Raw genomic sequence first — 13,176 nt, 5'->3', positions numbered from 1 at the left:
CAGTCAAACACGATAGAGATGTTTAGTAAAACATAAAATAATACGTCTAAAAAACTTTAGTCATCAAGGCATTTCATTTCTTTAGTGCAATCTCTGTCTTTTAACAAAAATCAGTCGTTTTGTCTAGACATAGATCCCAACTCTTGATTCTTTGCTGACTTCCCTCGGAGAAGCTTCGTCAAATCTACAGCACCGTGAATACAATGGCGATAATTTTCCACTTCGAGAGTTTGGTGTCCAGTGAAGCAAAGAAGACTAACAATATATAATTTTAATGATGGTTCCTCTTGATTAAACCAACTTTCCACTGTCTTCGAGCAGTGCGCTCTACGTGTCAGTCAGCTAACCTTGGCAATTCTCGTATAGTTTCAAAAAGCAGTTCAATGGGATTCTGGGAGATACGTCAGCATAGGTAACTGACACATTGTTTTCAAACCAGAATACAGAAATAGCTTCGAGGACGTGTCAGTCTAATCGCACAAGTGTTATGAAGTGTTTCGGTCACGGGATAAATAAATAAACAGTGTCATTTTTAAATCCGGCATATTCTTGTTTCTTCCTTCACTTACGTAGGCTGAACAGTGTTGCTACTGTCAACAAAGGTCATATTTCGTAGATAGTTCCTTTGCTAAAGTAACTTTATGTTCACTGCATGTAATCTGTATCAGCTGACGGTGTACCATCTATCTTTCACACTAGTTTCATCAGTTATGGCATTTTTGTTCCAAGAGGAGGTACATACAGCAGCCAGCGAACTGTTTTGATCACTTTTAAAATGATTATAAACTCTGAAAATGTTATCCATTTTTTCATTCTAGCTTCATACCAGCAATTTATGTTTAATAGTATCCGGATCTTTTTCGAGCGAAAAAGATAGCTTCTTACATCGTAATTAAGTTCTTCTAGTAAAACTATTAGTCACGCCTACAAAAACGTTTTACTTTCAGATTTTTTTACTGGTTGCTTCATATTTTTCTTTCATCAGCAGCAGCTCTTACGGCTATTTGTGGTTTTTCGTATCTTCAGTCTATTCAAACAGCGCTGCCCATATCCACAATTTTGGTTTCAGAATGCAAGTCTGCGATGTTTAGTCCTTGATTAGCAATATTACAAATCCACGAGTAAGAGATTCTCACCAAAAACCTACAAGTCATTCGTATAAAAATGTAGTAGTTGAATACGTAAGATCATCGTTTATGCTATTTGTAGTACCGTATTTATTGGCTTCTGTGCCCCGATGTGACAAATTGCTTCCTTGGTGGCTTCACCGGTAAGTGTCAGACTACTGTTGTATTCACCCGACACACTTAGCGTCGACAATATAAATGTGGCAAAGAGAGAAACCCCTACCACCGAAAGTAGTTGTCAAATAGATTGAGGCGTAACTACTGCAGAATAATTGCAACACAATCAACAGTAGATTACAATAATTTATTAAATGCTACTATACGAAGGCGTGTTGAAAAGTTATGTCTCCGATTTTTTTATGTCAAAGCTCTTGAAGATTTTTAAATGAAACAAACAGCATTAACATTTTACACCCTTATTATTCGTGTTTATATATTTGCACCCCCCTGCCGCGAGACGTCTCCGAACAGTAACGTGTAACATGGTAGTGTGTAACGTTAACTATGTCGGTGCCTGAGAAACAGTGTGCCATAATCCAGTTTCGAATTCAAAGAGTTCGTTGACACGTGGAGCTCCCTCTCCTTCGGCATGAGAGGGGTACGACATCTGTAATAATCCGACGCCTTGGATTCACAGTGATCGATCATCCTCCACACAGTCCCGACTTAGCCCCATCGGATTTTCGTCAGTTTACAAAACGTGAATAACATCATCTAGGCCTTCACTTTTATAGTGATGAAGCGGCGCAAGCAAAGGTGACCTTGTTGCTCCGTCAACGTCAGAATTCTACAGTGACAGCATCAACAAACTGGTTTCTCGTTGGTAGATATGTTCTCGTCGCCAGGGTGACCATTTTGAGAAATCAATATGTAAACATGAAGAACAAAAATGTAGAAAGTTAACAGCGTTTGTTTTATATAAAAAGTTTTAAGTGTTTTCTCTTAAAAAATTCGGAGGCATTACTTTTCAGCACACCCTCATACATTACGTAAATTGAATGTGTTGCAATGCGTTGCAATATTTTCATTTAGACGGATCAGTCTTTGAGTACTAGAGTAGTTCTGAATGAACAGTGACAAACATAACTTCCAGCATGTGAAGCTGGGCTCTCCTGGTGGCGACTCTAGATAGTCCCGATGCTGTCTTGAGGCTGACGCTATCTTGAGTGCGGCCGTGCGTCCGCCTATCTAAGCGTCTGGGGGATGGATGTCCACTTGACGACTATTTGTGTGACCTAAAGCGCAAGCATAACACAGTGTTGTGTGTGCCCTCTTATGCCTGTCTCTCCATAACTATGTTGCGCCTCTCTGAAGACTGTTTGACACCCTCTCTGTGTATGGCTGTGTCCCTACGTCTTGTGGAGGACACAACATCTACAAAAGGTTCGCAGTTCGGTCCTGGGTCGATTACAGGATTTTTTTCAAATTCCATTACGGTCCGTGTCGTCTTCTAAAGGTTGCAGAGGCCGCTTACAAGTGGTTGATTGAAATGTTTCCGAGGCATAAAGAGTGTAAGACTGGTCGCCACCAGCAGAATCATGCTGAATGTTTCACAAAAATGTTCTCATCAACCCGAACGTTCGTTTAACACCAAAGTGCTTCAATAGTCATTATCGAATTGGAGGTGGTATGCCCTTGCCTTTCTCCTATCTTTGAACTGCCTTATTCTGTCAGTTGTATAAGGACCTAAGGTTTAACGTGGGACTCCGAACACGGCCAACTCGGCATTTTTCACACTGACAAACATTTCCAAACGTGAAAGAAGTGTAAAGCGACAGATAAAAATCCTAGGACTGACCAGCGATAAAATTCCAGATCTACTATCGCTACCAAACATTGGTTCAAGTCAATAACGGTTTTACATGGTCTTCTTACACCGACGGGCGAAAACCTCATGAGTACCTGCTTAATAGCGTGTTGTTGCACGTTTCAAACACAGTAAAACAGAGATTCTGCTTGGCATGGTCTCTGCAAGTCCTTAACAAGATTACAGAAATATATGGCACCATATGTCTACGCACAGGTCATCAATTCTAGCAGATTACAGGATTGTGGTTTACGGGCACGCAGCTGGCGACCGATATGTGTTACAATGGGTACAGATCAGGCACATTTGCCGGCCACGACGTCATTGTGAATTCACCATAATACCCTTCAAACTACAGTAGCACGATTCTGACCTTGCAACACGGACAAATATCCTGCTGCAAGACGTGGTCCGCATTGCTGTTCACGTAGTTTACTGGTGTCATGCTGCCTGCTATTACCAGCACAGATCCCATTGAAGCCATGCTCAGTGTACCCCAGAGCATAATTCTGCCCTGACCGGGCTGCATCTGTAACGCGGCGCATGTTTCGTGCAGCCATTCGTATGGATAACGGCATGTAGGGACACAATCATCGACCTGGTGTAACAAGAAATGCGATTCATTCGACAGGCGACACGTTTCTATCGAACCACGGTGAAAACTAAGTGGTTCCATGCCCATTTTAGTCATAACTGACGGTGTCGTTGGGCCAACACAGGAACACGTAGGGGTCCTGTGATGTGGAGCTCCATCTTCAACAGTGGCCTTTGAACGCTGTGCTCCGAAACACTTGTGACTGCACCAGCAGTTTACTCTGTCATCAGATCTGTCACAGACACTCTCTATTCTACATTACACAGTGGGGGATCCTCCATCGTCTACGTTTTGCGATGGACATGATCGTTCAATCCCACACGGCCTACGCGTTATTTCACCATCCTTCAACCGCTTTCCATAGATGCTCACGACAGTAGCACGCCAACAGGCGGCCGGCTTCGCCGTTTCAAAGGTTCTTGTTTCCAGTCGCAGCGCCACAAAAATGTGCAGTTTCTCAGAACCGCCTATATCAGTTGATTTCCGCATTTGCGACCCGTATCTTCGCTGTAGTGACTGCACATTCGTCCCTCTTCCGCTTACATTCTTTCCTTAGTGCGTCACATGCCCGCAACACCACCAGGAGGTATTCAGCCTCGCAGTGGGCAGTGATCATAATGTTGTGGCTCATCAGTGTATGTTTAAAGAATAATTTACACTCTTTAGATTATTTTAATGTCTGACTAAAGACAAAACTGAGTTAAGCAGAAGGTAACTCGCTGAGAACTGAGCAGCGTTTTTTTCCTATTTTTTACCTACTATATTATTCTATCGAGCTCATATGTCAGATCATTTACCCACATTAGAGGTATGAAATATACCTCGTTTAGGCACTGACCAACGCTGCACTGAGACATCAAACAGTACATCTAATTTATATCAAAAGATGTAGTACCTCGATAAACTGCGCATTATGTTGCATGGAGCCATGTCTCAGGCTCGTACAGTAAACAAATTGAATTCCCGATACCCCACGGCCGCCGGTCCATGCGGCTTTTTCGTGAGCGTGTAACTCGAGCAGCGTGGCGCCGACGCTCGCTGTATTCTGGTGGCCGTAAAGCCGCAGTCGCCCCCGTAGTCGGCGACTGTGATGTTGTCGTGTGGCACGACGCCAACCCACAACAATTCTCTAAATATTTATAGGCGGCAAGGTGAAACGGGCTAGACATGACGTCGCAAACGCCCCTCCTTCTCCTCCCTCGCACAATACTGCGGTTTCCGAGACGACTTGCGCTTTAGCCGTCAAAAACATATTGATGATCCGTGTTCTAAAGAACTCATGAGAAGATCGCTGTCGCACGGAATAATCTGCACAGTGTATTTTGTAATTTTTTTTGTTTAACGAGAAGTGCCAAAATAATACTCTTTGTGGAACAAAGTTCACTTCAAGCTAGTAATTCAAACAGAACACGACGAGACATGTCCATAAATAAAGACCTGAGAAACACAACACAAGCTAAAACGCTAATACGGAAAATGGCACGATCTGTTATGGAATATCTGATGAAATATGGTGCAAGTTCACGACAGAAATGCTACCTCTAGAAGGAAAAAAAGGAAGGAAAGACAAAGGATAAAATAGCTGCAATCATTTGAAGAATCACCGCAGCCAATGAACGAACGCGACATATACCAACGAAAGATTCATTTCTCTTAACTGACAAAGTTTAATTTCCTTTTCAGATCGCTGCGTTAATCAACATCATTTGTTAAAAAGTGATCAATTTCGGAGCTGCTAAACTCATCGAGCTCGTTAGGAGACATGATGAAATTCGCAATGTCGTACTGGTATGTACATCATTATGCACATTTGCCTCTCCGAAATCGATCGTGTTCGACAGATACGTTATAACTCTTATCTGCTATGTATGGAAGGCACGAGGCATAACTTATTGTAAACTGAGAGGAACTGAAGTAACATACGTTGTAAGCGAAACGATTTCTCACACAAAAGTAGTCGAAATCTTGTACGTTCAAAACATGAAACAATATTTTCCAAACGCAATTCTAACCCCTCGTCAGAATCGTCAGTTAAGAACGAAGTGTTCACGTCAGACTGTCAGCATGAATGTAAAAAAAAAGGATATAAAAAACTTACAGGTCATCAGTTAATGTAAAGTACAAACAGACCCAAAGTGCAATGATTTATTAATGAGTTTGATCGCGTGTATCATATAATGAAAACAGATGGAAGATAAGTGCTTAACTTCTCGTCAACGACGAGTCATCAGCGAAAAAGTACAAGATAGAACTGAGAAGGAACAGAGAACGAAATCGAACGAAACATTTAGCTTTCATCGATTTAGAAAAGCAACAAAAAACCGAAAACTGGATGACTTGATGGGATTTTGCGCTCAGCTACTTCCAAGTGCGAGTTAGTTCCTCTAATACCTCCTTGTTCAGTGATCATAGAAACATAATCTACAACTGTAACATAAAAAATAAAACACTAGGTACCTGACACTAATGTTCGTTGACTGATTTTGAAATAATTTTGTGGCGAATCGTGACTGTCTTTAGAAATTCATTAACAGATCAGACGTCACTTAAACAGAGATTCCCTAAATAGTTATGATAACGTGTATGAAAACTGTATGTAGCTGATCACTAAATCAAACCAATACGATTTCTCAAACATCTGTATACATTAAGCTGGAATTTAGTTTTTGTGGTCCTTTCCCTTGACATGCATCGTAGCCAACGGGTCCTGAAATGAGAAGAGTCGCTCTCTTGAACAGTCTATGTTAGGGCTCCCTTCATATATAACTTCTGTCTTAGTTATTCTACTTTGCAAGACCGATAGCACAATGGAAAAGTATTTCACCAGAATTTGCTCATTTTGCTAACAAACGGTGCAGTCGCGTTGCTATTTTGAGCTACGGTAGAATAAGTGAAATTTTAGTTAACTGAATTCAAGATAAGGAATTTTTGTGAAGAGTGGGTAATGCAGTCTGAACCACAACGTAACTTATTTTCTTTTCCACAAACACAAAGTATTCCCAGACATGAAGGTGGTAGAGATCATAATGGACGCTGGACACGCTAGTAATCGAGCCTGAATTCTTTGCACTTATTTATATACTAACCCTCCAGCTGAGCTATCATAAGTAGTTCTCGAAATCTGTACGAAGTCAATAAGTCTCGAAGACTATAAATGGTGTATTATGTAGCAACATTCTTTCTTTCTATTGTTAGCAAACGGGAGCATCTAAAATTAGTTTGTCCGTTTATATACGAGTACTGATTCCAACGTTCTACTCCGTTATGACGAAGCATATGATGCGCATGCAAAACAAAAAGATATCTGATTTCAAAAATTTATTTCTTACAAACTGCAAAGAGTAGAAGTACACTTCCAATGTTCCTGGGCAGAGAAAAGTTCATATTTCAAGGTTAAAACTTAATGTCAGCACCATGTGTTACACGACAACATCAAAACGGTAGCTCATACTATACGGTCAGTTGGCCAGTAGTTATCGGATTCAGACCTTTAACAAATCGATGTTACAGATCTTGAAGAGCAGTTGGTGTAGAAGGGCGTAAAACGATGTTTTATATACGCCCACAAATAAAAATCGCAAGGGATAAAGTCTAGGAGGCCACCAACAGAGTAGCTGACCTGAGCCTACCTTTCCAATGCAACGTTCAGAAAAGGTTTTATTCAGACACCGTCAGACGTTGTTGTAGAAGTGGGGTGTGGTGCCATTTCACATGAACATGAAGTTACGTGAATCAATTTGAAGTTAAAGAGATGGTTTTCTAACATATCTGGATATGAGATTCCTGTGACAGGAATAAAGAAAAGTCTAGGAATTTTGTTTACTGAAATGGTACAGAAGGCGTTAACTCTCTTCTGTGTTGAATAACTACCACATTAATAACTACCACATGTCGATTAATTGTACCAGAAAGATGAAAAGTTAACTGAATCAAAAAAATTCATCACACAGAAGAATTGTCGTCTTCTAAATCCTCTAGAATTGTAGTACAAAACTCTTGGAGTGGCCGTCAGGATACAATATCTGCAATAACTGCATTCTGTGCGGCTTCGGATGCAGACGGTGTTTCATAGCTCACCATACAGCTGGCTGAGAGATTTTCCATTCGTTGCTTACTCGTGTTCTGGATTCCCTTTTGTAAGTTCCACGAATGGAGTTGTGTTTCAATCTTTTATTGCTTCTGACAGATAAATTCTTGAGATCTCCTCTTTCTTTTTGAATGACCCAATATGTGAGATTCGCAAGCCGCATTTCTGTGATTTTCATTTCGGAGATATTGAATCAAAGTCGTACCCTGCGAGGGACATGGTAGGGCACCCGTACCGTCTCGCAAAACGAACATACGTCGCGACCCGCCAACAAGTGTACCAGTTCAGCCACAACATGTAATAGATATTTACTAGTAGCGAGTGTACCCAGAGCCATTTATGTGAAGCCTCAAAACTACTCCATCATTCACCGCGAAACCAACACGAGCTCTCCACCCCCGTCCCTCACAATACCACCCTCCAGCAGATATCCTGGGTATGCTCTGCTACTGAATACTCTGATGTTTCCTTTACCATTCATAGAAGAAATGCGTCGCGCCTGACGCGAATAATACATTAATTTAAAATTCATGTTGTTGTCCTGCTTACACAAAGAGGAAGAATTATAGCGAGTGATCACGAATCTGTATAACCTCCCACAGTTATGAAGATAATATTATGTACACTGCAAATAACACTTAGCTCATATTGAGACAGGCATCTGGTCAGAGGTGTCCGGCTTTGATCACGAATGCTGTTTAATCATACGGAGAACGCCCGCATTAATCGTGGGGGCTCACATTGAGTGGAGCGGCCGCTTACGTCACACATAGCGACGCCCCTCCTGTGGGACAGGATGCGAAGCGCCGTCCCGCAAGTGGGCTCTCGGATGAGGAGACCGGCAGCCGTTTGTCTTCCATTTGGCTCGGGACGTGAGTGGCTTGCACATTCCTCCGACGCTCTGGGTGACGTCGTTCATCAGTCACTCTCAAATCTGTACAAGCTACCAGTGGCTTAGCTTTGTCTGTCGCCCGCTTTGCTTTTTCTGTCTTCCACGGTACTTAGTACTTCGTTTTAGCGTGACTTCCGAGAAACTGCACTGCAGACAAATATGTCCAAAATCCTTTCGTCTGAAAATATGTCATGAAATTGATTTAAGACCTATAATAACAACAACTCTTACAAATTGCCAACATCGTAATTTACCCGATATGCACTGATCAGCCAGAACATTTTGATCACCTACCTAATAACCGGTACGTCCACCTTTGGCACGGATAACAACGACGACGCTTCGTGGCATGGAAGAAATGACACCCTGGTAGGTCGATGGAGGGGATTGGCATCACGCAAGTCAACTAATTCCCGTAAATGAGCTCTGATGCCACGCTCAATCATATCCCACATGTGTTCGATCACGTTCAGATCTGACGAGTTGCGGGGAGGGGGGGGGGGGGGGGGAGGGAGGCAGCACATGAATGGGAACTCCTCACTATGTTCCTCGAACCGCTCCATCACACTCCTCGCCTTGTGACAAGGCGCATTATCTTGTTCAAAAATGACATCGTCAGAAAACATGATCGTCATGAAGGGGTGTACGTCGTCTACAGCCAGTCTACGACACTCCTTCGCCGTCAAGGTGCCTTGCACGAGCTCCACTGGATCCATGGATGCCTTCCGGGAATTTTATCCAGAATACAAAGGAGTTACCGCCAGCTTGCCTGCGTCCTGCAGCACAGGAGTGTTCCCCTGGAAGACTATGGATTCACACCCTCCCATTGGCATGATGAAGAAGGTATCGGGATTCATCAGATGATACAACGCTCTGTCACTGCGCCAACGTCCAGTTCCGATGGTAAAGTGACCATTTCCCTCATAGTTGCCGATATTGTAGTGTTAACATTGGCACATGCATGGGTCGTTGACTACATAGACCCATTGTTAGGGGTATTCGGAGCATTGTGTATTCAGACACACTTACACTCTTCCCCGCATTAAAATCTGATGTTAGTTCCACCACAGTTCGCCGCCTGCCCTGTTTTAGCAGTCTGCCCAGCTTACGACGTCCGATAACTCTAATGAGGGGTGGCCTCCCAACACCACAACATCTGGATGTGGTTTCACCTTGGTTTCGTCACGTGTTGAAGGTACAAACTACAGCACTCCTCGAACACCCGACAAGTCACGCAGTTATCGAAATGGTCATGCTGAGCCTCCGGGCCATCACAATCTGCCCTCGGTCAAACTCAGAGCGAACTCCTTCCCTGTTCTACACATTGACAGCATGCACACTGGTACTACATGTACTGTTTGTGTGTCTGATTAGCAATCATTCCTCGTCATATGACGCTGCTATCGGCTGAATGGGTTTATATCCACACATAGAAAAAGTTTTGCATCACTCCGGTTCCCAGAATTCCTGAAGATAGACAGTGACTGTGGATATTTTATAACACGCACAGTCCCTTTGGCTGTTCAGAGATGTCACTAAACCCGCCCAAAGATGTAAAAACCATGCAACTGATACCAGCATCGTTGAACAACTGACGCAGAACGTCTAACTTGTGCGGCAGATCTCCGAAAGTACTTACTACCCCACTACTTGGAAAGCCACAATTTGACTCGTTTCAAACTCGCTCAGTTGGATGTAGGAAGCACGAGTCCATCTCTGACGCATGTTATCCTGCTTTCTTCACACGTTTGCACCACACTGAGCCTTCTGGTGGTGAGCATTCCCTATTAAAGGGTAGACACAGAAGGCGCTCTGGTAGCTAAGCCACTACGCTATCTGTTGGTGGACGACGTTGAAACCATTATCAGTACATCTGTTATCCCCCAGGTGGAATATGCCATCATCGGATCAAAATTAACGTCATCTTTGCAAGAGTACTAATTATTCCTGGCAGTGTAGATAGCTAAAAGGTTCCGGGAAAAAGTAGTATGAGCCGGTTGACTTCACTTGCAGATAATAGTTATACGTCCGTTTCATTGTAGACTGTAGTGGTCTAGCAACACCACATGTCCACGTGCTGCTCTTGCTAATACACATCAAAAAGTATGCAAGTGGTGAAATAACTAGCATGTGACAGGGCGTTAGACGTACAGGAAAAGATGGTACTATGTGTAGGATATGACACAAGAGTAGTTACACAGCACAAACTTATAATCCGTCAACTGCCTTGAGGGTAGAAAACAGTGAGCTGCCGTTCGGCCTGTGGGTAACGGATCTCGGTATCAAGGTACAGCGCGCAGTTTCCATGGCGTCTGAAACAACAAACAGCCTAAGAAGTTGTCTACGAAGACGATTATTTGTGTTAATCCTTACGAAAGGAATTAATCTTTGAATGGGTAAAAAATACAGGTAGACATCGCCGTGAGGTGTGTACAGAAAAGCAAAAACATTATTGAATATCATAACTGGTGTACCACCTACTGTTCATCTTAACTGGTATACTCACTACTGTTTACCTTCATTTTAAGCTAGATGAGGACCGCATCACTGCGGTATACTAACAAGAATGAGTTCATTTAGAGGTGCAGGTACTGAACAAGACAGGGATGTTCTGGGATTCTGAACCCTTATATTCCTTTTTGCTTGTCACGGAGCCATGCAGCTTTTACGTATTTTGCCTATTCTACACGTCCACATCCTCCAATGCTCCAAACATTATAAGTCAATGCTGCACATTCTTCGACTCAACTACGAATATTTCCTCTCCGTGGCAGCTAAGTCAACTGCAGCTGACACTCAGTCTTACTAGCAGAACATTTTTCTCAGTGTTACTGATTTTAGAGGTTTGAAAATTAATGATATATGTAAACGTCAAGTAAAAGTAAGTATACGATGTTTCCGAGCTCCCGCCAAAGTTTGGCAGGGGATGGAGGGAAATTAACATGTCTCTAATCAAAAATTTGTTTTGATAGGTTCTTTTTTTATTTCTGCGCATTAACCCAACTTGAAGTATTTAGACAATAAAATGTTATGCGAAAGTACTCTTTCCACCAAACATCAGCAGATCGTCCTGAAACTTGTATGACCGTTTGTGAAGAAATACCTCGTAGCTCTTCAGTTTGCTACGGGCCACTTGTCGTCGCATTTGTCTTTTATTTATTGGGATATTGTCTCGAGCTATCATATCTTAACTATCTGTTATTTCTCGAGTGTCAAATAGAAGTGAATAAATGGTCTCCATGCTGTCTGAAACTTGCCTTGTTGTGCCTTTTCAGTGCTCGCGCTGTGATATACCAGTTAACGACGTGTCGCTTTACATAATTACGTGGTGAATGAAAGAAAGTTAGTCTGACATCCCGTCAGCCAACAATATCGTTAGAAACGAAGAGTAAGTTAAAATGTACGAGGATTTGTTAAAGCTTTTAGGTAGGAACTATCTCAACATCACCTTAAAAAATCTTGAGAAAAGGGGAAAAAAATCAAGCGATGTCGAAAGATGACTTGAATCTCACTTCTCTAGAATGCCGATTCAGAGCTGTGAACACTTGCTCGAGACGGTTAAACACTTTTCATAAATTCCGTACGTAAACACAAGGATTTTATAGACATATCCTGCTGAATACGACAATGTGCTACTGAATTCTCTGTCGCTTAAACAACAAGCAGCCAAGTGTAAACGATCTTCTCTTCATAATGTAATTACTCCCTCGTGGCTGCATTAATTTGTAGTAACATACGAGTCTCATATTAGCAGCGGATTTTTACGTCAAGTGACATTCCACAATACATGCGCGAGAAAGGAAGGTAAATTTTAAAACTTATCATTCTCTAAAATCATCTGTCGTATTTTTGACAAATATTAAGAAAATCAGCACATGAAGCTATTGATATGAAGATAACAAATAGAGCATAATCTAGTGACCACTTCGTTGTAGTCTTCCTGAACGATATACAGATAACTTCAATGAGTAAGAATGTAGTACAGTTAATAAATTCCTCTGTCTAACGTTGTACAAGAGTTTTACTAGATTCTACAGTATTTCGTTGTTTCCCATGATATACCAACTCGAACAACAGCCTCTACCGCCATGTGCTTGACACAGGACAGTGCAGACAGTTCAACGAGACAAATGATATAAGTTACTCTGCCTGCTGTAGACTGTGTAGTGAGAGACTTTCGTTGGAGGGAGGGGGGGGGCAGTATCCAGTAGTTTATTTATTTGTTAGTAGAGACAGAGTGGTTCACCATTCAGTGCGAAGAAGTTATGAACCTTCATTCACCTGAAATGTGGCCAGCACCCCAGAGCGATGACGCTACAACACCATTTCCTAGGCAAAAAAAATACTACGTGTACTAGACTTCCTTATCCGCGAAATGACACCGCCAAAGAGAAGCAAAGGGCCTCTACATAGCAGTGCACATATAAAATTTAAACGTTAAGTTTACTGGGTGGGTTTACAGTGTGTTCACTTCTTATATCTGTGGCCTTGAGTATGGGACAGGAAAGAGATATCGATTTTTCGTCAGCCCAAGATTGCTTTATAATAGCAATTGTTATCAATATGATTACAGATTTCTCTTTAATGAGGTAATGCACTTTTTTTCTCAGAACATATTTATTGTTAAGAGTCAAAATTTGGTGGTAATATACATCAACGTGTCTTGTC

The 13,176-nt window shown here is 42.1% G+C and overlaps 1 protein-coding gene across 2 annotated transcripts in view; it reads left to right on the top strand.

The window, feature by feature from the left end:
- The window catches only part of LOC126267267 (uncharacterized), a 459,263-nt gene that overhangs the window by 60,816 nt on the left and 385,271 nt on the right, over nucleotides 1–13,176 (top strand). The window lies entirely within an intron of this gene.

Source organism: Schistocerca gregaria, chromosome 4 (assembly GCF_023897955.1).
Source record: "Schistocerca gregaria isolate iqSchGreg1 chromosome 4, iqSchGreg1.2, whole genome shotgun sequence".
Taxonomy (NCBI): Eukaryota; Metazoa; Arthropoda; class Insecta; order Orthoptera; family Acrididae; genus Schistocerca; species Schistocerca gregaria.
Note: the sequence above shows the minus strand (reverse complement) of the source record. Positions and strands in the feature narration are given on the sequence as shown.